At 36.9% G+C, this 22,904-nt stretch overlaps 1 protein-coding gene across 1 annotated transcript in view; it reads right to left on the bottom strand.

The window, feature by feature from the left end:
• The window catches only part of ATP2B2 (ATPase plasma membrane Ca2+ transporting 2), a 428,819-nt gene extending 406,524 nt beyond the window's left edge, over positions 1-22,295 (bottom strand). The window contains exon 1 of the mRNA XM_026857617.1: positions 22,208-22,295. The gene's annotated coding sequence lies outside the window, so the exon portion shown is untranslated. The remainder of the gene's footprint in view (positions 1-22,207) is intronic.
• Between the last annotated feature and the right edge of the window lie 609 nt (positions 22,296-22,904).

Raw genomic sequence — 22,904 nt, 5'->3', positions numbered from 1 at the left:
AAAAGCCAAGTACAACCTATTAGGCAAAGGAAAGGAATCGTTATGACTCATCTCCCCACTTGCCAGAAGGATGATGGACTTACGGAAGAGTACACAGGAAGCATTCAACGCGGGTAAGTATTAAATTTTTCATCTTGGGGTTAATACATAATTTGACTTATGGGACAGTGTGATTTGGGAGATTTACTTTTTTGCCGATAAGGTTGGTTTCCTATATACCAATATGCCAAATTTTAATTACAAAAAACATGCACAGAACTTATAAACATACTTTTCTCAATGGTGATGTTGATGTGGGAATTTAAAATGTGTTTCAAACACTCCTTACTTCATTTTTTTGTTTTTCCCACACTTTTCCTGTGTCTTATGAACCCAATTTGAGACGTGCTTTGACCAGGATGCTCTTTAGTCACTCACACTTTGAACCAGGATCATAAAAAGAACAAAACACGCCTACCATAGCCCAGCTCTCTCTAAATTATAGAGACAAGAGACTGAAGAAGAGATGATGTGCACTGCAGAACATACTTAGAACTACCACATCTGAAAGATAGCGAAGTACTGCGATCAATTCATGTAATGGGATCTTTTCAGAACGGGGACGAAGAGGTGAATGAGTCACAGCACACAAACCCTACACACGCGGAGCAGATGGCCAGGTTATGCTGGAAGAAGTTCAAGTGCAAAGAAGTGCTAAGGGTACAAAATGCTTGTTCTGACACCTGTAACACTGATCCCCTATTTTATCTGATCTTTGACCCTGCACATAAGGTGAGTGCCTTCAAGAACTGCCACAAGCCTCAGCAAAGAGGCAGTGCAGGCAGCACCAGGAGAATTTTCTTTCTAAAGGAGCCTTTTCATGGGAGATTTGCCACTTGAACTCCTTCAGACTTCTACCATATTTGAATGTATTTTCGAGTCCATTTCCAACACGACTGACAATCTCTCTTGTGTTGAGGAATAGGGAGATGCAGCATTGCCCCAGAGAACAGAATGTTGATTTTTTTTTTTTTTTTTTAATGCCTGCTTTGAATGGGCTGAAGCAGTAAACTTTATAGCAGGCAAGCCCCAGGTTTTTAAAAACACTACAAAAACTAACAAGCAACCTGCTAACACAAAACATTCCTGCAGTCCAAATGCAAACAGCACTGATTTGGAGAATGAAGCAATTGAGAGGAACTGAGCTCCAGGTAGTATACTATATCCTTCATGCCTTCTTGTGCAGAGCATAATAAACACAAAGCACTCTGCAGGTGCTGATGGCCATGAAGACTCTAACCTTCAGCACACACTGTGGATATGGACAATTACTCAAAAAGGTCTGCAAGAAAATGAAGGAAGGGACTGTGCAGTACCTATACACAAACAAGCAAATCTCATTCTCTCTAGCCACTATCCCCAGGATCTGACTTTTAACTGCATCTTCGCTATGGCAGGTCTTAACAATTTTCCCCATGCATTGTCATTCTCTTATAACTACTTGTGAAACTCTAGCAGCAACTGCTGCACCTGGTGTTACAGCCCACAAATCAACACACATTCCCCTAAATAAAAAAAAAAATGAGAACGGTTTAAAGAAAGCACACACGCAGCCAAATTAAAAGAGTATTTGCCATATTCCTACTTCATCCCCCTTGCAATAATTGTATTTCATGTACTGCAAAAAGCTAAGGAAATTGAGCTCCTTATCTATAAAAACTACCGTACTTCTTTTCTTAAAGATTTGTCGCCAACAACAACCAAACGTCACATGAGTGAAAGTCTGAATGATATTGCGCTCATGTGATTCTGTTTCTATGCAGGCTAAACCTCTCTTTTCTGTTTTGCATGACTCCACAAGCTTTTTTGAGATTTAAGAACTAATCCTATTTCACCAAAACATTTTTGTTTGCCTTAGATCCAGTTCCCCCCCTCTCTCCTCTACTGGCAGTGGAAGTTCGGATTCTTTTCAGTTAGCAGGCAGAGGAATATGGGGAATGCATTTTTTAAAAACTTTTGGAGAATAAGTAAAGGACGTTGATTATAGCTCTTAGGAGAATTTTAGGTCTTTAAATCTGTCTCGTAGGTGTTGTTTTGGAGATGACTTACTTCCAAACATGTGGCACATTAGAGGGTTATTGCAAATGCTTATAAAACTAGAAGTGTATTAGCATTTACTAGAGCTAACGGGACTATCGTTTCAGCAGACACTACCCACCACACAGTTGTGTCAGTAATTTTTTCTGACAGCTACCATTTTCACTGTTTGACTATGAGGTTTGTGAAAATTACACAACCCTTGCTATGCTGTCCTCAGAGCCATGCAGTTGCCCCGTTCTCTGAGTTTGTCATTACCTTCCAACATGGAGGTAATCACAGGGGCATTTCACCGTAACATTTCGTGGATTATATGATAGAGAGAGCTGGTGTTTGTTTTCCTCCTCTCTGTTAGGCTTAGAGGTGTTTGGAAAACATTTACTGGAGAAAATTCTCATTCAGTCTTCTAGACAAGTCATTTATTCCTTGCTGTTCTTCTTGCAAGAGTTCAAATTTGGAAAAAAATCCTTTTTCTTCTGCATATTGGTAGAACATATCTGCAGCGGCTGAATGTACAAGCAAAACTCCGGTCTTATTTTCCCCCTGCATCACTGGGAGACAAAGTTAATTGGATAGCTGGATGAAAAAAAAACAAAAACATGATAGACAATATTGATCATCTACAATAGTTAGTCAGTGGACTTCAAGCAGTGTTCAGAATTCACAGCAAAACTTTATATAATTCCAACTATTTCTCCTTTCATATTTGGAGACCTTGAGCAGATCCAAAGATGAATTACTGTTAGAGTTCCAGCCACATTACAAGACTGTGGCAATCAGTGATGCCATTTCAGTGATTTACACAGGTGATTCTTCTCCAGAAGAAACGGAGAGAGGAGAAGTGCTGCAATGAGCTCATTGCTCAGCAGAAGAATTTAATGGAAGGAAAAGAAAGAAAATCCAAGTTTGAGCCAGGAATATGCCCAGATGAATATGCAAATAAGAAATTTGTGGGCAGACATTTTCTCTGGATTTTTTGACAAATAATATTTGGCCTGTGAAAAGCCTGCCTAACAGCTACGTTAGGCAGGCCTGTGGGAGAGCTAGAAGATCAAAGCAGAGAGACTTTGTATTTAAAATCTGGAAGGATGATTAACAGATACGGAGAAGTCTTCAGAGCAAATGACAGGAAATGCCACTGAGCAACATAGTCACTGCTGTACATGAGGTATGACTAACAGCTTCATATTGCACCTTTTCTCATCCTCTACACTGATACCTCCCTGCCTGAAATTTAATTTCAGCAACTCTTCATTAAGCATTTCTACCAAAATTAAACAATTTTAACCCAAGTCTGCAACAGCAGAATTTCTAAGTACAGCAAACAAATACCTTTTAGTCTACTTATCCGATAAAAGCACCTATGTTGCTTTTACTACACACATCATATAATAGCGCATACAGCTACTGTAATAATCAGATGGTAGGAAACACTCTGGATGAAGAAATAGCTACATTTATTTTAGATAAAAGCCACTGCCATAGAGCATGGTTCTACTCTATGCTGAATTATGTATGAGTGCATTTCTTGATGAGCCTAAAAATAATACATGCTTTAGATTTTTAATCCATTTTAAGAATTAGAACATGAACAAATACAGACATCTGAGATTTTCCTACTTTCAGTACTTATGGCGGGGGTTGTCCACATCACTTATCATGCAGTCATTCTGGAAGTAAATGGACTGAGTTTTCTTGAGAAGTCAGTCAAACTGCAGTCAACTGAAAACCTCAATAGAGAGCAAGTCATTCCTCCAAATGACATTCAGTTTGTAGAGGAATATTTCGCAGAAGCCAGTGGGATCAGTAATAATACAGCCAGCAAACTGCAGGAAAAATTAAGTGTGTCTTGAGGATAGCTGGGGAGTGCAGGAGTAGGAAAAAGAGGTCATGACTAAAACTAATTATTATTTGACCAAGAGGCTAAGCTGGAAAAAATGTAAAAGCAGAAGTTTCAGAATATAAACCATCTCATTTTTAAACTAAAGGGAAATATTTCTCTTTGGACAATTTAATATTTCATGTTAAAATATTTTTATAATGTTAAGTTTTCATTTCAAAATTCACCTAGCTTTAATTGAGCTGGCAAATATTTTAGGCTGAAAAGCAAAGCCTTATACATTGTTTTGCCAACAATTCTGTAATTGCTGTTTCAGTTCAATTCTGGTTTTGTTTCTTGCAAAGTATTTGGTTCAGCCACTAAGAGTATGAAAGCAAACAAAATTTACCATCTTTAGCTCCACAATAATTCACAGTGATTTTAGTCCAGTGTGGAATGCAAGTCCTCATAGTTGGGTAAAATCATCAGTTAAGAATCTTATGGTATAGGTGCCCATATGATTAAGGTAAGAACACTGCCATTAGTTGGTACCTACACTGGCAGGCATAGCTAAGAGGTATCTTTCAGGACTCAGGTGTGTTCACTTTCTCCAAGCCAAACCCAAAACTTCAGCAGGGATAAATAAGGCAATGGACTTGCATTTTTAAGTACTGCTGTTCCTAAATGCTGACAGTAACGAATGGGCAAAAGAGTAAGACTTCACAGCTTCCTCTGAGAAAATCTGGGCAACTGATTCCCTGTCTTTGTTGCCATTAACAGTAAGCTGCCTCTAAGCTCTTACCTAGGCATAGAAAAAAACATGGGCCAAGGAAACAGTTAAGAAAGAGACAGAAAAATAATGAAAATTGCTGGAAGTTTGCTTGGTATAGCGACTTCTGAGGTCTTCTCTTAGAGTCTCCTCCCTTCCTCAACAATTAGCATTTGTACTTTGACTCTTTTGTGCCTAGTTTGGAATGTTGAAAATAATTAGTATTTCAGCAAGGATAAAAGGTTATGCAGCTTGAAGTCTATTACTTACAGAGAGGTATACCCCAGAGGACAGTTATCACACAAACATGCCTCCAACCCAGAAGTGGAAGGACCACTTCCAAGGATGAAAAAGCAGCTCAGTCATTATTCATTTTTATTACAGTGGTACCCAGGCACTGGATAAATATTATTTCTGTCTCAGTAGTCTCTTGCTGAGCCAATCAACAGGATGCCAATTAGTGATCACTTTCTAATCTTATTTTTAGTTCTCTACTTGAAACATCTATTTACTGGTAAACTGACCGAGGTCTCTTTACTCACTTGAATGGTTCAAACAAAATTCAGCTGAAGCTGAATCAGCAGCTTGATTGTGAATAAACAAACAGATAGATACAAATAAAATAATGATGCCTTGTTGCTGAGCTGTTAGCTTGTTTTTCTCTCCTTCCTGGAGAGTTGATATCAAAGATGGAAAAATATTCAATTCTGAGGTCACTTATAACTTTTCTGATGGAATATTTGACCAAATATGTTCAAGCCTCATTTCCTACAACCGGCTGTAAAGATACATTGTCCAATTAAGCTTCAGATAAATATTAAGTAAGATAAATAACTTAAACCATTTATAAAAGCAACCTCTTAGGAAACAGACAGGCCTGCTATAAACTTCTTTTATGAATTAGTGTGAAATTCAGCCTTTGGACCAGTTTATACCAGCTTAATTTCTATTAATTCTTAAAGGCAGCCAGTATAAGTACTGTGAAAACAAAAGAAAACAAAAGGAAAATTAAGTTTTTTAAAATTTTAAACATTATTTTATGCAGCCAAGACATGCTGCTACTTGCAGTTCATAAGAGCTACATGCATTTATTCTTACTGTTAATACCTTTGTAACAAAAATATGAAAACAAGAACAAGCAAGAAAAACAGAAATCTAGGTACACATATATGAATGTATGTGTCCATGTGTAAAAAATATCTAGGCCAGATCAAATTTTTAATTATCATGCTGTATATGCAAATGTCAAACATATTAGCAAGTTGCAAAGACAACACACAAAGCACAAAACAGTTAAATGTCAAGAAAGCGTAATGTATTTTTAATTTTCAGTCACTCCTACAATGTTTCTGTGTTCTATTCAGTAGTCAGATATGAAATGACATCTTTCAAAGAAATAACTTAGCCTACTGCCCCTAAAACAAACAAAAAGAAGAAAACATTCCTTTTCTGCCCCAGGATACAGAAAACAGAAAGACTGTTTGGTCTGGGTAGTAATTAAATGATACTGAGGACAGCATGTGTGTGTTTATGTACATGCACGCATTCACCATTTACTCTGAGTTACAATTAAATGATATGTTTCTAAGCACACACACTTATCTTTGCCAAATTAAAGAGCACAGAAAACCAGATCAAACAATACACAAAAATCAGCTAAGAGACAAAATGCATCACATTTCAGGCTTTCCTAAATCTTTTATGTAAGAAAAGTTAATAATTAATACATGTAACTCTTCAAAAAGCACGGTCCTATCCTGGCAACTAACTTGAGGAGCTTTTGACTTGTTTGAATTCATTCATAAAGGTTTCTCTTCTCTGCTCATGCAAGTAATTATTCTTCTCATTCACACCATTTACTTTAAAATTTTACCATGAGGCTGTGAAACATTTTGAATCATTGAGATGGAGCTACCAACGTGACTAGAGCATTACTAAACAAAACTAAGGTTACAATCTTTGCATAAAGTCATTCACAGATTTATAACAATCTCTAAAGCTATGCTAAGTTTGTACTTATTGCACTTCTGAGCCAGATACACTTACTCAGCAGAAAATTAATTTTATAGTTAATACACACGACCAAGTGATTCCATGGAGAATTCTTCTGTCTATGTTCAAAAGCATTTATCTATACAGCAATGAAATGTCACTATAATTACATTTTATAAATGTTTATAGCTCACCTTTCAAAACAGCTAAATAAAGAGGAATTTAACAGAAAATTAAGGTACTTAATGCATACTGAAAAGCAGAAATTGAAAGGAATGTTTATTTTTTTTAAGTGTTGTTAAAGGAGAAACAAGCTGTCCATCTGAACTGACTCAAAGATTAGATTACCATTAGAATTCAGATGTATGAACAATTTTTATTTTTTACATTCAATAGCTTAGAAATGCATGCAGCCTTAATTGCTGTCTCTACCCTACTATTCTTGAGTAACTGTTTTCTTCTCTGCTTCTGTATAGGAACTACAAAAGGTCATGTCTGGTAGGCAGTCTGGTAACCAGTCTGGTAGGCAAGAGAATAACATATTGATGTTTCCTAAAGGACATTTGAAATTTAAATGTGTTTCTGACACACATTACTAATGTCTCTGCTTAGCAGTATTATTGTCCTTAGTAACAATACTTATTTTCAGATTAGTATTTTGCGTATTGTATATATTACGCATTATTTATCTGTGGGTGAGAAAATTTATTCATATTACTTTTAATTTCTCTAATGTAACATGGCAGTAGATTTTTAATTTATACTGCATATTCACCTTCCGTTGCCCCACTGATGACTACGTGAGAAACTTTGTCAACTATCAGATTAGTCAAACGGTTCTACTGAAATAAACCACTGAATTATCAGAAATGCAAATGCAGATAAACAGTAAGGAAATATCCCACCAGTGAGCATGCCCACTCGATTCAAATGCAGTTAAGAATTTGCCTTTATCCATCTGCCTTTCACCTACCACCTACATGGAAATGGAAAACCATACCTGAAGTCTAGACATGCAGACAGGATAGTGGGGGCAATACACAGATTGCAGGTACATTTGCCATCTTCCCCACAGAGGACTCTTATGCAGTTGCCCATCTTGAGTTCCACAGGAAAAAAAAACAACACACTGTAAATAAACCACTACCACTGCTCTCTGAGGGGTTTTTTGTGGAGTTTTAGGCACGATGGCCACTGAAGGATTTGCCTCATCAGCTACCTCTTACTCTCCACAGAACTTACATTAATGATTCAATACAAATATTTTCAGAAGTTTTTCAACATCCATGGCCTTATTTTTATTCTTATCCATACCTGAAGTAATTGGGCTAACTTCTGTCTGAGTTGAGAGAAAAATTATTTTTTTTTCCTACACCTTATACCACAAACCTTCTCTTGGTCAAGGTATGTCCTTTGCTTGCCCTGGCTCAGTTACCTTAGGCATCAATACTGTCAACTCCTGTGGCCTATACAATCCTAACTTTCTAAATGCTAATTTTCTTCCAGTTTCCAGTCTTGCAAGACAGGGGAAGTAAAGCTGAACTCTGAGAAATGCAGTCACTAAACACACTGTTTTGCACCTGAGAGTCTAACTTCATACTCAGTCAAGGATTCCCCTGTATGCTCTTTTGAAAGAGCCCCAGGAATATAATTCATTTCTTATGCTTTCATCCACTTCACACAGTCATTAGACCTGAAATTTTTCACAGTGAAAACACACACAATACACTGAACTCTGCTGTCTGTAGAGATACATCTCATATTTGTAGCACAAGAGCACACAAAAGTCAGCCACACTGTTCTGAATAACTAGTTCAGAAGGCATCGCCTTTACCCTTGAGGCTGCACAGAAAATAGAGATGATAGAACATCCTAATCTGGGACTACCTGATTTTATAACCTTACTGTGCCTTAAAAAGTCTTTTGCATATGTCAAATATTTTTAAAAATCAGCCTACCAGCAAAGGTGAATCTTCTTAATGTTTAAGTTTACAATTAGAATTATTGTTCGGAGGATTTATTCCAACACCAGTTTCTACTCACCATAACTACACTGGGATTCCACATAACATAGCTGGTAAGAATGACTTATTCATGATGCTTTGATATGAAGTTTATCTAACAGAACTTGGATTTAATTTCTAAGTACAGAAAAATGTTGAATGCTACTACTTGATTTCTGAAAACTGTTCTAGTAAAATGGTACCATGAGAATATCAAGGCTTAAATTTAGTAAATACTTCCTTAATTTTCAGCCACTTTTCTTAAATTCATTAAATGATTCTGTGTCTGTAAATGTGATGGTAACTGGATACTCCACTTTATATGCACTTCGTGCCCCAGTGACTTTAAATACTATTTTACACTCTCAATTGAACATTAAAAGGGCAATGTTACACACTAGGAATTTCATGCATCTGTCTTAATGCTGATTATTGCACCAGAGAACTGTCTTCCAAAGCCATCCCAGAATTATCTTACAGACATTATTCAAGAAGAAATTGAGAAAATCCTAATCAGGTCATCCTTCCAAAAATGAGGAAGGAGGCAATAGAAAAATTTGGTGTTAGTTTCTTTTCGAAGTAGCATTTGGGGTTTGGTTTGGGTTTTTTTTTTTTTTGCACAATTATGAAGGCTTTTATTTTTTTTTAAAGGCGAGTCAAAAAAGAAACAAAAGGTCATTTTTGCAGTATTATCTGACTTCAGGAATCACAACTTGTAAGGAAATGATGAAATACCATGGAGATGGCATGGGAAAAAATTATGCCAGAAACAGAAAATTAAAATTAAATTTAAATTAAATTTAGTAATCTGTCTCTATCATTACAGCCAAATACTCATGTATGAAAAGCATACTCCTTTGGTGCCCCACTTGCATCCTCTAGCACCATCCTCACTGAAACTGGTGTCTTCTAAGATCAAATCTTCAGCCTGCAGCCTTCTTCACTACTTACAGTAGGGCAGGGTTTCACAAATATTTGTGGAAAGGAAGCACTTCACTGAAGTTCCTTGTAATTCCTACTTCTACATACATGAAAAGTTATTTGACCCTCAGGAAGCTGAGATATTATTATGTGTATTAGTAAGTACCCTTTGAAGTATATTTTGAATGTATATCGTATTTAAATATAAGCCTTTACCTTATAATGATCTCAAACAGCTATTCATACAAATAACTAATGTTTTGTTATTTCTAGGAATACAGCAAAGATTACCACAGCTTGATTAATTTGTGAAGAAATTCAATTCCTATCAACCCTCATGTTGCTAAAAAGCATATTGGATAACAAGATGAGGGGAAAAAAAAAAAAAAAAAGTAAAAAACCTATAACTTTAAAATACTCCTGAGTTTCTCAGAACAAAGATATTTTGACCACTGTTACCGTACCTTTGAACGTGTACAATCCTGCTGCATAAGAATGAAAAAAGTGAATATGAAAAGATGCCATCAGTCCCATCCTGTTAAAGCTTGCGACCACCACAGCCACACAGTAGCTGATAGGTGAACGTAGCTGAAGGACACCTGCCTTCCACCTTCACAAAGAATTTGGCGCAAGAAAGCAAATTGCTTTGAGTTGACAGATACATTTTTCCTCCCTTATTACAATCTTGTTTTCCTATGCATGAGCTTCTACGCGCACTTCCACATTCACTCGTTGGTCATCTCAAACAGAAAGGAAGCATCTAGGAAAAAGCCACAGTACTGGATTATGGGGGAGGGGGAGAACTTACAACCAAGCTTCCAGGTCATCACTGCCTCTGCAAGTTGATTACTCAACTCACTACTAATCTGCTGCACAATGCAATTTGATTTCAATTTCCCAAGGAGGTGGAGGAAGGGACAGAGGAGAATGTATCCAGCTGATGAAGCCCCGCTTAGGTTAAAATCTGTTGAAAGCTCTCTGCAGAGAAATGCACAGAAGGGACTGCAAACAGAATAACGACTGTTCATGTTTCCCCACTACCTTTTCCTTTATTTAGGTAACAAAAATGTTTCATAATCATGAACATTTTGGTCAACTTTACTCACAATATCTTCTAAGACATACCAAAATTCTACCTCAGAAAAATGGATTTTTTTCCTAATAGGAATAGAAGGTGATTCAGTTTCTCAAATTTTTTTCTTAATCAAAAATTGTAAGATTTTGGTAATTAAAATTAGTAGTGGTACTTGATATATAGCTTAAAAATATTTTTCCTTCTCCTGGAGGCAAGATTTAAATACCTCTGGCACCATCATAGGACTAAAGAATTAAAGAATTTATTTGCCACGCTACCTTAACAAAACAGCTCCTGAACATTTAATTAAAAACTCTGAACTTATTTTCAGTGTTTTGAAGAGGGAGCTTGATAGCGATTTATATTTTGCAAACCTGGTTTGCCTCATTACATGTACATTTCAACATTAGAATATCAAAGACTTTGGTCAGCTTACTGCCAGTCTCTTCAGCAGTATCCTACTGGAAGTTAGTCAGTCTGCATATTTCACAAAACCAGCTCATTAGCTTCTTATCTACCAACCTGCTTAATTACATCATATAGTACAACGTCATTAATTTTAACAGAAGTTCTATGTCATTCTACAGACTGATTTTTATATTTTGATCCTGTTTCTAATAGATATTTTGATCCTTGCTACAGAAAGTAGCATTCAGACAGTATGGAGTTCAAAACAGATAGAGCTCATTTTGTGTAACTTAAAGTGCCAAATGCAGCACATGAAGTAAGAGAACATTATGACATAAGCCATGATTCATAACCGTTCACCTTTGAATCTGATCAAAATGGCACTTCTTCAAAGTTGTATCTGCTCTAATCAAACATAATATATAAGCATCAAGGCACTGTCACTCAAATATTTAGAGAAGGGTGTTTTTAATTATACAATTGAAATATCTCAACTTCATTACACTGGCAAGATTTACATGAGCTTATTACGACTTTATAGACTTGATCTGGTTTAAATTATGAAACTCCTTTATAACTTCCTATGTAAAGATCCAGATTAAAATTTCTTTAATCAGCTCAAATGTTTAACATTTGAATTAATCATTCTTAGAGTGTGCTTTTCCCAATAGGGACTTAATGCACACACACAAAATAGGTATACAGATTTACTCAACAGAAAAACAGTGAAGTAAACAAAGCCAAGGCAGGTGCTCTAGCACAGTGACTGAGAAGCAGTTGGCACTAGGTATGACTTGGGCTGTACAGATTTCTTTTTAAAGAGTCTCAATACTTCAAAGACTATTTTTGAAAATGGTCTTCTAGATCCACTTGACCCATATATATATATATATATATATATGTCCACCAAATCACCAGGGCAATTCAAACATCATAACATTTTTTGGTCAAAACTTCACTTTATCAAAAGTCCAACCACTCGCTACTTACCTACTTCACCCAGATTTCCACTGCAAAGAAAAATAAAGGATCCTAGCTGTGCAGGTGACTCTCATAACTAATACACTGAAATGCATTTGGGGAATCCTGGATCTGATTAATTTTGAGTGATCTGAGATGTGAAAGCTGTGCTGTCAATCAGAGCAGGGACTTGGAGCAGGTTTCTCAAAAGCCAAATCTGTACCTCAGAATCCCTGACAAGGGAGTGACACATTTAAGTTTCCATCTCAATGGAAATGTAAGTTTTATAACCTCTATACTCCTACAATTGGTAAAAATTGTCTGGTTAGCTGTACAGGGCCATGTTATAAAAAAGAAGGATGTGTTGTATTTTCATTATTTTAGCCTGACCGAGACACCCTTTTTAAGTATCACCTTCTGATCGACCCAGCCAGCCATCACAACCACTGGTAACGTATGTGGAGCCTTTACAAAGACAAAATTACTAAAACCAGCTGTCAATATTAGGATCCCTGTAGAATAGTTTCAAAAGCGACTAATACTCTGAAAAACTGAAATTGTTAACTAGATTTCATTTTAAGAAAATAGGTGTTAAGTATTTTCTGAGAAAATAAGCCTTTGTAAGAGGTCTTATGTAGATAACACAAAAACTGAGAACCAAAATGGCCTCTGCACGTATATAAAAACTTCTTGACAAAGTGCTAACTGGGGTACCTGCCTTGAGAAGTCCATGCTTTGAATTCCTGAATGCAGACTGCTTCACTGATGTCATGAGAAAAATCTTCACTGTAGTAGCTTTACCAAGAAATTGGAAATTCACTTCAGTAGATAATACAGGTTTGACTGTTACAAAGGCAGCAGTTACCATTAAGCCTGACCAATTTGCAAACAACAAAAGAACACAATTTTTGAAACACCAGAACACAATTACTCTCTAATACTTTAATGTCCGATAGTTCTCCAAGTTAATTGGTCAGTGCACAATGTCAGAAATTTCATAGAAAATATTATGCCACAAAGGCTTACAGCATACCATTTTCCTGTGAAGAAAACCATCCCTCTCTCCAGGTCTGTCTGCGTAGATACAGCCCCTAATTCAACAAAGCCCTTACGCCTGATGTTTAATGCTTTATTTCAGCAGAATTCAAATGCTCATGTAAGTGCTTTGTTGAACAAGGAGGGATTTAGGCATATGCTTAAGTACTTCACTGAACTGGGACCATGCTACTATTTATAGAAAGCTTTTTGTTCCGGTCTTATTGTTCAACACTTACAGTCATCCTATGGCTTTTCCTTCTGTATACCTCACACAGCAAAGCTTTTAGGGCTAAAATTTTCTTCTAGAAGTTATAGGTTTAAAATCAGAATGGATATCATAAACTTCTCCAATCTCATATTTTTTTCACCATATTTACACAGAAATATGGAAAAAAAAAAATCAGGCTGAATCACAGGAAAGTTATGAAACCAGAAGTCATTTATAATAACAGGTTGAAAAAGCCTCTCCACCCCCTGCACTGAAGAGGACATTCACATAGGAACTAAATACTAATGTGTGCACCCATAAGTGTTCGTTTCAACTTCTCCAAGCATCCTTCAATGTGCTCCAATCCATAGACAGAGAAATTCAGGCAGGGTTATGTCTGAAGCAGAATTTTATTCAACTTGAAAAGACATCAGTGCTGTACACCCATTACTGCTGCAGAGAGGCAGACTGGTAACAGGCACCGAGTGGTGTGTTAGAAGACAAAAATACTTCCAAATGACTTTCAGTTCAACAGCAGTACCTCTGTATTTTCATTTAGAAAAATATCTCTCTCTGTTGCAGAAGGATCTGGACCTGTCAGCTCATCATTCAGTGTCAATCAACATATTTTCACAAATCTTTGTTTTGATTAATTTGTTCACACATATTGATAACAAAAATTCCACATCTCCCTAAAAATCTCTAAATATTATATCTGCTTTATTAACAGTACCAGTGATCCACTGTTGTTCTTTTATAGATCCTATGTTCCCCACAAATACATACACGGGGCTTCTATTTTTTATATTTATACATAGGTTAACCAAAACCAGTGTCGTGCTTCTGGGATGCTTGAAAATCTGGTTGGATGAAACTGGTAGGTTTAATTGACATCCCTCTATTAGAACAGCTGCAAAAGGCATGTTTCCATCCAAAGCAGTATCAAATGCACAACTGTTTCAGAATTCAAATTATTTAAGAGGAAACAATTCATCTAGATATTTTTTGAGAATGGAAAGAAGGAGCTAAAAATGAAAGAGGAGAGGTAGACAGAAAAAGACAAAGAAAGGGAAGGAATGATGAAAACAGCCAGCTCCTCAGTGGTGCGTAACAGAGAAGGCTGCAGCATCGGACGTGCCTGTACGCTGATGGAGGGAGGCTGGGAGGGAAGGCAGGGCACTGCTGCTGTTGCGTTTGATGCAGAGCCCATGCTGCACAGCAGTGACAGCTACTGCACAGCCCACCTCCCACTTCCCTTCCCAAGGAAATCCACCACCGAGCTTTTGCTATTGAAAGCTGGCAGAGAGAAACTCACTTTGCCTGATTCTCTTGCACCTAGGGGAAGAGGGTCTTACACATCCTTGTAAATACAGCACATAAACAGCATCAGAGAAGACTCCATCATCCCTTTCTCCTGTAACTCATGACTTTCAACTCTGGCTACCTAGATGCACTGGAAGAGGCAAAATTATCCCCCAAAAGCACATTAATTCATCAGAGCACCCTAACAACATAACCCAAAGCCACTAAAATCAATGAGAGAAACTTTTCAGCATTTTCAGGAAGCACTGAATCAGACTCCAATAATCTTCAGTTGAATTATTAATGGTAACTTGTAAGCCATTATCATGGGAAGATTTCTATTAGTCACCAATTTAGATTGCAATTTTCAAAAACAACCAACTTATAGAGGCACAAATCCCATTGACAAGCCAACGGGACTTAAAATTCCATTTGGCTTCCATTCCTCCCCTTTTTAAAAAGCCTGCCCTTAATACATTCAATATTTCTACTGCCTTATCTATACCTTATTTGACAATCAGGCCATAAATGTTACCTGGAAATGGTCTCTTGACAAGAACTCAACACTTAGTGCTAAGTTTATAAATGTGATATTCCTTCCCTAGAGCAGGATGAAATTTTAACTGAAAGGGTATGCTGTTCTAGGCAGGTTCTTCTACTTGAAATGCACTGGTTCACAGAACGGTGCCTGCAAGAGGAACACCAAAAAACCTGTTGTTTTCACATGGAGAAGAAACTTGGTTGGTTGTGTATACATAAAACCTACCACACTTCACTTCTATTCAAGTAAGTGGCTTTAATACTCTTTTTGAATAGCATTAGAAATAACTGGCAGATAAAAACAGTGCTTTGCATTTTCCATCCAAAATTCTCAGTAGCTTTACAAGCAGTGATGAATTAACCCTTGAAACATGCAGGTTAGTTGCATACAGTAGCAGTTTAATTATTAATCTGAAACAACAGCCCAGCAAAGGCGAGCAACTTGTATGAGGGCAGAAAATGTCCCCTAACAAAGCAAGTAAAACCACACAGTGTTAGTTCCCCCATCCCATGCCCTAGCCATCGCATACATGCAGTTTTTTAATCTTTTCATGCTGCTCCCTTAAAGAGGAAACATAGTATATTATCACAGTGGAGCTGTACTAACAAGATAAAGGTATGAATGTGGAAGACATCACTAACACTGCAGTTGTATTTTATTCTAATAGGAAAGCGTTGGCTGAGATTTTAAGGGCAGCTATACATTTCAAGTAAGCATTATCACAAGTCAAGAGAATTCGCCAGCACATTGAAAGGAAGATGTGAAAGAAGCACAAAAAAAGAAGTGGAATTCAGGGCAGCAACTTCAGCAAACTCAGCCAAATGATTTGTAACATCTCTTGAAGAGATGATCAAGGAGTTCAGGAGAACCGATAGTTATCAACAAAGCCTGTATAAAATAGTGAGACAGATTATCTCAGTGCAGAGGGAATATAGAAAGCATTGTAAAAGACTATAACTGTTATATCCAGAGTCTTTAAAGGCTTTGACTATCAAAAGAGATTGTACAAAAGGTGAAACAAGAGGATTTAACAAAGAACAAGTAGAATAGAATAGCACAAACGTCTCGGGTATGATCCAGATGAGCCAACACACAAAAGGATCAACAACTAATGAGGGACATAAAAAGGCAAGAGGGAAAGGTTCTATAAATACGACAGAAGTAAGCGGGAGACAAAGATAAGCAGAGGTTCTAGGATTTAATGGAAAAGGAGAGAAAATAACAGATGGTTAAGAGAAAGCTGAAGTAAGTATTCAGTACCTCCTTCGTATTCTTTTAATGTCTCCATCTAAAGGATAATGAAAAGCAAAAAATTTTCTAAAGTGATTTTTACCAAGATGACAGGGCTACAGGCCTGAAGAAAAAAAGAATAGACTAAAAAATATCGAAAGCAGCCAGACATACTCAGTTTGATAGAGAATGAGGAAGTTCACTGCAGAGTACTTAAGGAATTACCTAAAGCCATCCCCAAACATTAGCTATTATATTCAATAATGCACGAAGGAAGGGTAAAGTGCTCAAAGGACTGTGGAGAGGCAAAAATAGTACGCAACTTCAAAGAGAGAAGTCTGACTCAAGAAACTGCAAACCAATCCACCTCTCTTTTATACCAAGGAAGATGCTGAAACAAGTTAAATGATCACATAAGCAACCTAAAGGATTAAGTGCCTGAAAATAATCAAACTGTCAAACCAATGAAATTTCCTTTCTGATATGGTAACCAGCCTACTAAAGAAGGAAAACCTAGTAATAGCTAATTTATACTGGCTACAGTAAGGCTTTCGGTAAGTGTCCAACATGGTATTTTCATGGGACAGTAAGGGCTGATATGAAACCACAGCTTAGCAGGGGACTGATATGAAATTGCAGCTTAGTGGGTGCACTGTTTCTTAAGAAACAAACAAACCACAACACAAATTAAAAGTGATTACTAAAATTCACTGTCAACAGAATGCAATTTCACATGGCACACTGCAAGAATACATCTTACAGCTGACTGCATACATTAACAAATTTCAACAGAGAAAAATGTGAAGTAAGCAGGTAGAGTTCATATCACCTTCAGTCCACAGGCAGACGAGATCAAAAATCAAAATAAAACCTAATATACTGAAGAACTTGTTGAAAACTAAACTGTAAGCAGAGCAAGTGCAAATCTAGAAATCAAGCAAAAATACAAAATAGAGACAAGCTGAGTTCTGCTGGAAGGGATCTGAAAGCCACTGTAGTCTATAAGTAACAAATAGTATAATGGTATTTTTAAAAAAGGCATATGTCATGCCAGAATGTGTAACAGGAGTGCCTCAGATAAAGTAACCTTTCAATTTCTCTCTATTGTCCAGAAAGTCGCAAAACCTGTCCAAAAAAAGGGAAGAAAAAAAAATCACAAGAAAATTTACAGTAAATGCAACTCTGTCTTGTCATGTTATTTAGCTAGGGAGCAATAAATGTTAGCAGTGCCAAGAAAAAATATGATGGGAACGCTGTTGGGTCACACAAAAAGCAACATAATACTGTATCTTCTGCAGGAAACAAACCTATTAACACTAACCCTCACGGACCATAATGGCATTTTCTTGTTCCTACTGCTCTCAAATTCTTTAGCACTCGACACAGAATCAGCAGGGCTACAGTGTAAAACACATTAATTTTTCAGAGTATTTAACCTTTCAAGAGGAATCATTCTATCTCTTCCAGAATGATTCTTGTGTTATTTGCATGTTTAACCAAAAATGGGCCTAGTTTTTGTCTGGACACTTGGTACTCACTGTAATTAAGAAAGAACCAATAGTATGGAATATATCTTTCCAGATAAAATTTTGACTTTTTGTCTTCATGTACTTACTTTCCACTATTTATAGGCCAAAACTCATGCCAGGCTTCTATCTTGAGTCCACAAAAATTGATTTCAAGCTAGTAAAATACTTCACATATTAGAAAAATTCTGGTGAACGTGTAGATTCTGTAAAGCAATGCATTAAAACTGCATTTGAACTGACTGAACTGACTGCAAGTTCAGTACAGAAAAGCACTTGTATATACACCCAATATTGCCACCAATGAGTTTTTTCCTGTGTAAATTCATTCTCAAAAGCACCATTTTGCTTTTACTATGACTGTAGGCCAGCACCTAAAAATACACAGATCAATTTCCTCAGATGCCAATGAATAAAAATCTTAATTTTTCTGGAACAAACTCTATTTACATTAAGCTTCAGCACCTGCTATGAAAAGAATTGCTAAGAAATCTGACGACAGCAAAGTATATTTTTCTGCTCTTGATTATCAGCAATTTCCTCCCCTAATACTGCTGCTTAAAAACACTGAGATGCCTATTAGAACACTTTCTAGGAACCCATCAACCTGTCAAGAGTTTCCAGTTTTGATGACAGAGAACATTCCCTGCAAACAAAATTCCTATTACTTCAATCCTCTCAAAACATTATTAGCCTGTTTAAATAATAACAATATTACAAAAAGGTTGAAAATACCAAGAAAATACCTGCATCACAAAAAATGAAGTGATGGATAATCTAATATATGGGCCTATTGTGTATGTTCTGCTGAAGGCAATCACACCTTCCATGACAGAAAGTTTCCCATTAGTGGGAGTAACATCCACTGATGAAGAACTGCTATGCAAGAAGCAGGACAGAATAGATACAATCAGCAAATACATTCAAGGTGACACTGTGACTTTTGCACAAGAAAGCTATCCAGAGGCTTGGAAAGTATCTCCTGCTCATAATGAGATATCAAAAGGAATACGCTAGGTGTTAGCCTCACTGTTAACCACCGAGAAAAAGCTCCTATTCATCGGAAACTCCTGAATCCCAAAGTATTTTAAGAAGAGATACATGTAATATGAAGTGGACATCAGCAACTGCAATACTGATCATCCTGCTGGATGATTTTGTATTAGTGATACTTTTCATGAAGTCCAATATAAGTTACTTTAGGCATCTTAATAACTAAATTAGGCAAAAGATAATTCCCCAAACACTACAGAATTAATGACTTATTAATCTTAGAAATATAAATGCTGAATAGAGACAGCTTCGGTATTCTGAGCTTCATACTGCACAAAGTTTTTCAAAACCTGAAATGCACATCCAAGGTCAAACTGCTGCAAAGCTTGGTGGGCGTGAGAGGGAAACATGATTCAGTCTTGCAGCTCCAAATCCTGTCCCTTCAACAATTAAAATTAATCATTCCTTGATGAATTTGCAAACCCACATGATGGTTTCCATATATCCGTACAATGCACACATAAACAGATGGCTACATGTAGGCAGGACAAAGTACCTCCTTCACAAGAAGCACCAATGAAAGCAAGCAGTTTTGGTTCTGAAAAACCCAGTGCTATTACTTTTTAAAGATGTTTCACTATATAATGAATAAATTGTGTAAACAAAGATACTTGTATTATGACAACTGTACCAGCTAGTACACTGTTGCTGCTCTTTCACAGACATTCAGGAATTGTACCACAACGTTGCCTTCACAAGTATTTTTCACTCCAAATATGGCAACTTCTGGAAGCTGAGCTTGGGATGTATGGCCTTGAAACAGGAGCGACAGGAAGACTGTAAAATCTGCCAGCAATGTGAGGCCTTTAGATGAGAGGAGAGAAAGAGCCTAAAGCAGATAAATAAGCTTCTGCCAGAGAATTGCTATTGAGGCTGTGAGGGCACGGACCTGAGCATTCAGACTGAAGAAACTCAAGCTCCTCAGAAACTGTGTCTCTTTCTGCACACTTAGAAGTATGCAATGAACCCTCCAAAACACACTTCCTATTGTAGGTGTTAAATATGTAGCAACTTCTGCCTTCAAGAAACATTTAAAGCCTTTTTGGTTTACATTCCAGTGTGTGGAGGGCGTCCCTGCAGTGCACCAGCTATTTTATTTATATGTTACAAAATATTCAAGAATTCTGAACGTAAGGTTCAAAATATGTGAAAACAAGGCCTTTAACATAATGAACTTTAGATGTGAGTCCATGCTGATGCGTATGGGGTGACCCAGAAAAATGCCAGTTAACACATCACTTGGGATATGCTAGATTAGATCAAAAAAATGTGAAAGAGTTGGTCACACCTGTAAAACAGAAGTCTGAGATATTTCACTACTAAATAGCTCCATTTACGGAAGATTAAATTTTCTTCAGAGTAGGCTTTGGCAAAAAATATGTGTCTTTCCGATTTAACTGATAATTTTGTTGCATGAATATACCTAGACCAACATGTGTCTCAGCTACTATGACACACATTACTGTCATGTCTATTATCCTATTACACATAAATATTATTTGTCCACGCTCACTTTTCCTTTCTCAAAGATTTAAAGTATTTTCTTTTCAGATAATTAAAACTATTTTATCCTTTTGCATTTGTCACTTCTAAAAATAAACAGTCTTCATTTATACTTATCTTTATGTAGGGTTTTTTTCTTTCAAAGGACAACTAAGTGCCACTGAGTCCTGCAAATCGCAAACATTTACTGCACAGTAGATGTTATAGTAAAGCTTTGGTTTTAAACAGAATTCTTAAGTATATCTGACACACACATTCCAGTGGTAAGCTTCATCAGAAGTTTGAACTTTGTTCAAATGTTTATTTAAAAATATTTCAGCAGGTTTAAAAGTTTTCACACAATTTTGTTTAAATGTAAATATTCTTCCCGTTCCAAATTATCTCTTCGACTATCATCTCCCAGCAGACTGTCACTAAACCAATCACTTAACTCTTGTATAATTAACTCTGCTTTTTCCTCATGGTCAACACAGATTATTTCTCCCCAACTGCATTCATCATCCTGTACCTATTCTGAAGTAACAATTCAAGTTTTAGAGTATTTTGAGTACCAGAATTTTCTTTTTAACCTCACTTGCTATACTTTAAACTGTCTATTGTTAAGTTTTGGACAAATAACTGGAATATGCAGGTTTTGTGATTTAGCTAACTCTAAGCTAGCACCTATCTATATTCAGACAAATAGTCCTACTTTCTAGTCACATCACTAAAGTTACTGTGGTGAGTGATCTGCAGCACTTTATTTATAGCCAACAAAGGATAAAGAACCAGACAAATGTACCAGGTTTGACTCTATCTACAGAGGTAGCTAATACCATCTGAGGTGCCCCACTACTGTGTCTGATACGTGACATGGGACATAGTGGAGACTCACAGGCCTCTGAAGTGGCGTGAGAGGCCAGGAGGCCCCGAGGCATCTCAAATGACATCAAATGCCTATTTAAGGAAAACAAAACCAAACCCACTGGCTCTTATAATGGTCCATTAGGTCTCCCCATTGCACTTCTCCAAAATTAATCTTCTTGATGTGACAGCATTACAGCACACCATAAATTATACCCATTATCTCCCCATGGAACTTGTCAAAACCAATAAAACTTTACTTAGCGTAATCATGAAATAGGTTCAAATAGGTTAATCAGGAAATGGTTAAAAGATATAGTTTGGATAGAGAGACATGCCAAAAATTTGGATCAGTCTCACATTTGATAGCCTAGATAATCAAGAGGTTGTGGTCTTGAATTTATAGCGTGTGAGCAAAGGACAATACTGGTAATGACATTAAACCAAAATTAAAGGTAAGATAATACCCTGCATTCATTCCATTAAATGTTAAAATCAAAACGTTAATATTGACACCAAACTGGACATTTAATACATATCCTTTTGCTTGAGAAAGAACTTATAGCAATGCTCACTTTGAAAATGGTGCTCAACACTACATCACAAAGCCGTTAAAAAGAATACTGAACTAGTTTATTAGCAAGATACACAGACATAGACAACTGCTTCTTCACATAGAAATCATGAATATGCTGAAGTCTATTTAAGTCATCACATGAAAATCAGTCATGTGGAGATGAATGGACAGGATCAGAAACGAAGTGCTACTTGTGGACATGACTGTATGGACGACGTCCCACTCAGTTTCAAAGAACTGCTTACATAACTAAGGGCTTGCAGGATCTACCAGCAATATACCTGTATTCTTCAGAAGATTTCTTTTTACTGTTTGGGAGTTGAGTTACAGCAGTGTCAACTTTCACACTGTTTATAAACTTACATTTTAGTTTATTTCAGTAGCAGTGAAGTCCTACTCTACACCATTGCTTTCAGCTTGCCTATCTTCCCAGCACTTTATCTTGGTATCCATGCTTCTCAAATATCACTTTACTACAAAATACGCTTTAAATAAAAAGAAAGTAAAGAAAGTATTAGCACAGGATTAAGTTGTGTTGGTGTAACGTGATAAAACAGCGCAACAATAAGAGGGAAAAAAATACAAGCAAAAACAATCAGCAAGAGATACAGAGAGAGAAGTAAACTTTTTGACAGTTTAATGAAGTAAAAGAGAGCTTTCCACCACCTACAACAGGCCTTTCAAAGACACATAACGGAAGACAGCGTTCCTTCTTTCACATCTCTAGCACAGCCTCCAAGTCAAAATCTAAAAAAAATAATCCATTCTGTTCAGTGACAATAGGGAAGCACATCTTGACCACATCCGTGCAAAGGTGGTGGCGACGGGGACTGCAGCTGCCACCTCAGCCGGGATCCAGCGGCACCGAGCGGGCGGCTCGCTGCCTGACCTGCGGAAAGTTATCTCCTCCCGACGCAGTTTTTCTCGGGCTCTGGCGTGCTCTTAACACTTCACTGGAGTACTGCGAGGCTTTGAAACCACACTTCACTGGAGTACTGCGAGGCTTGTAAAACGGGTTGAAATGCCCCCGTGAAAGAAAAAAAAAAAAAAAAAAAAAAAA

The sequence above is a fragment of the Athene cunicularia genome, assembly GCF_003259725.1.
Source record: "Athene cunicularia isolate RWA chromosome 12 unlocalized genomic scaffold, athCun1 chr12_part1, whole genome shotgun sequence".
NCBI lineage: Eukaryota > Metazoa > Chordata > Aves > Strigiformes > Strigidae > Athene > Athene cunicularia.
This window is presented reverse-complemented; position numbering and strand designations above follow the sequence as displayed.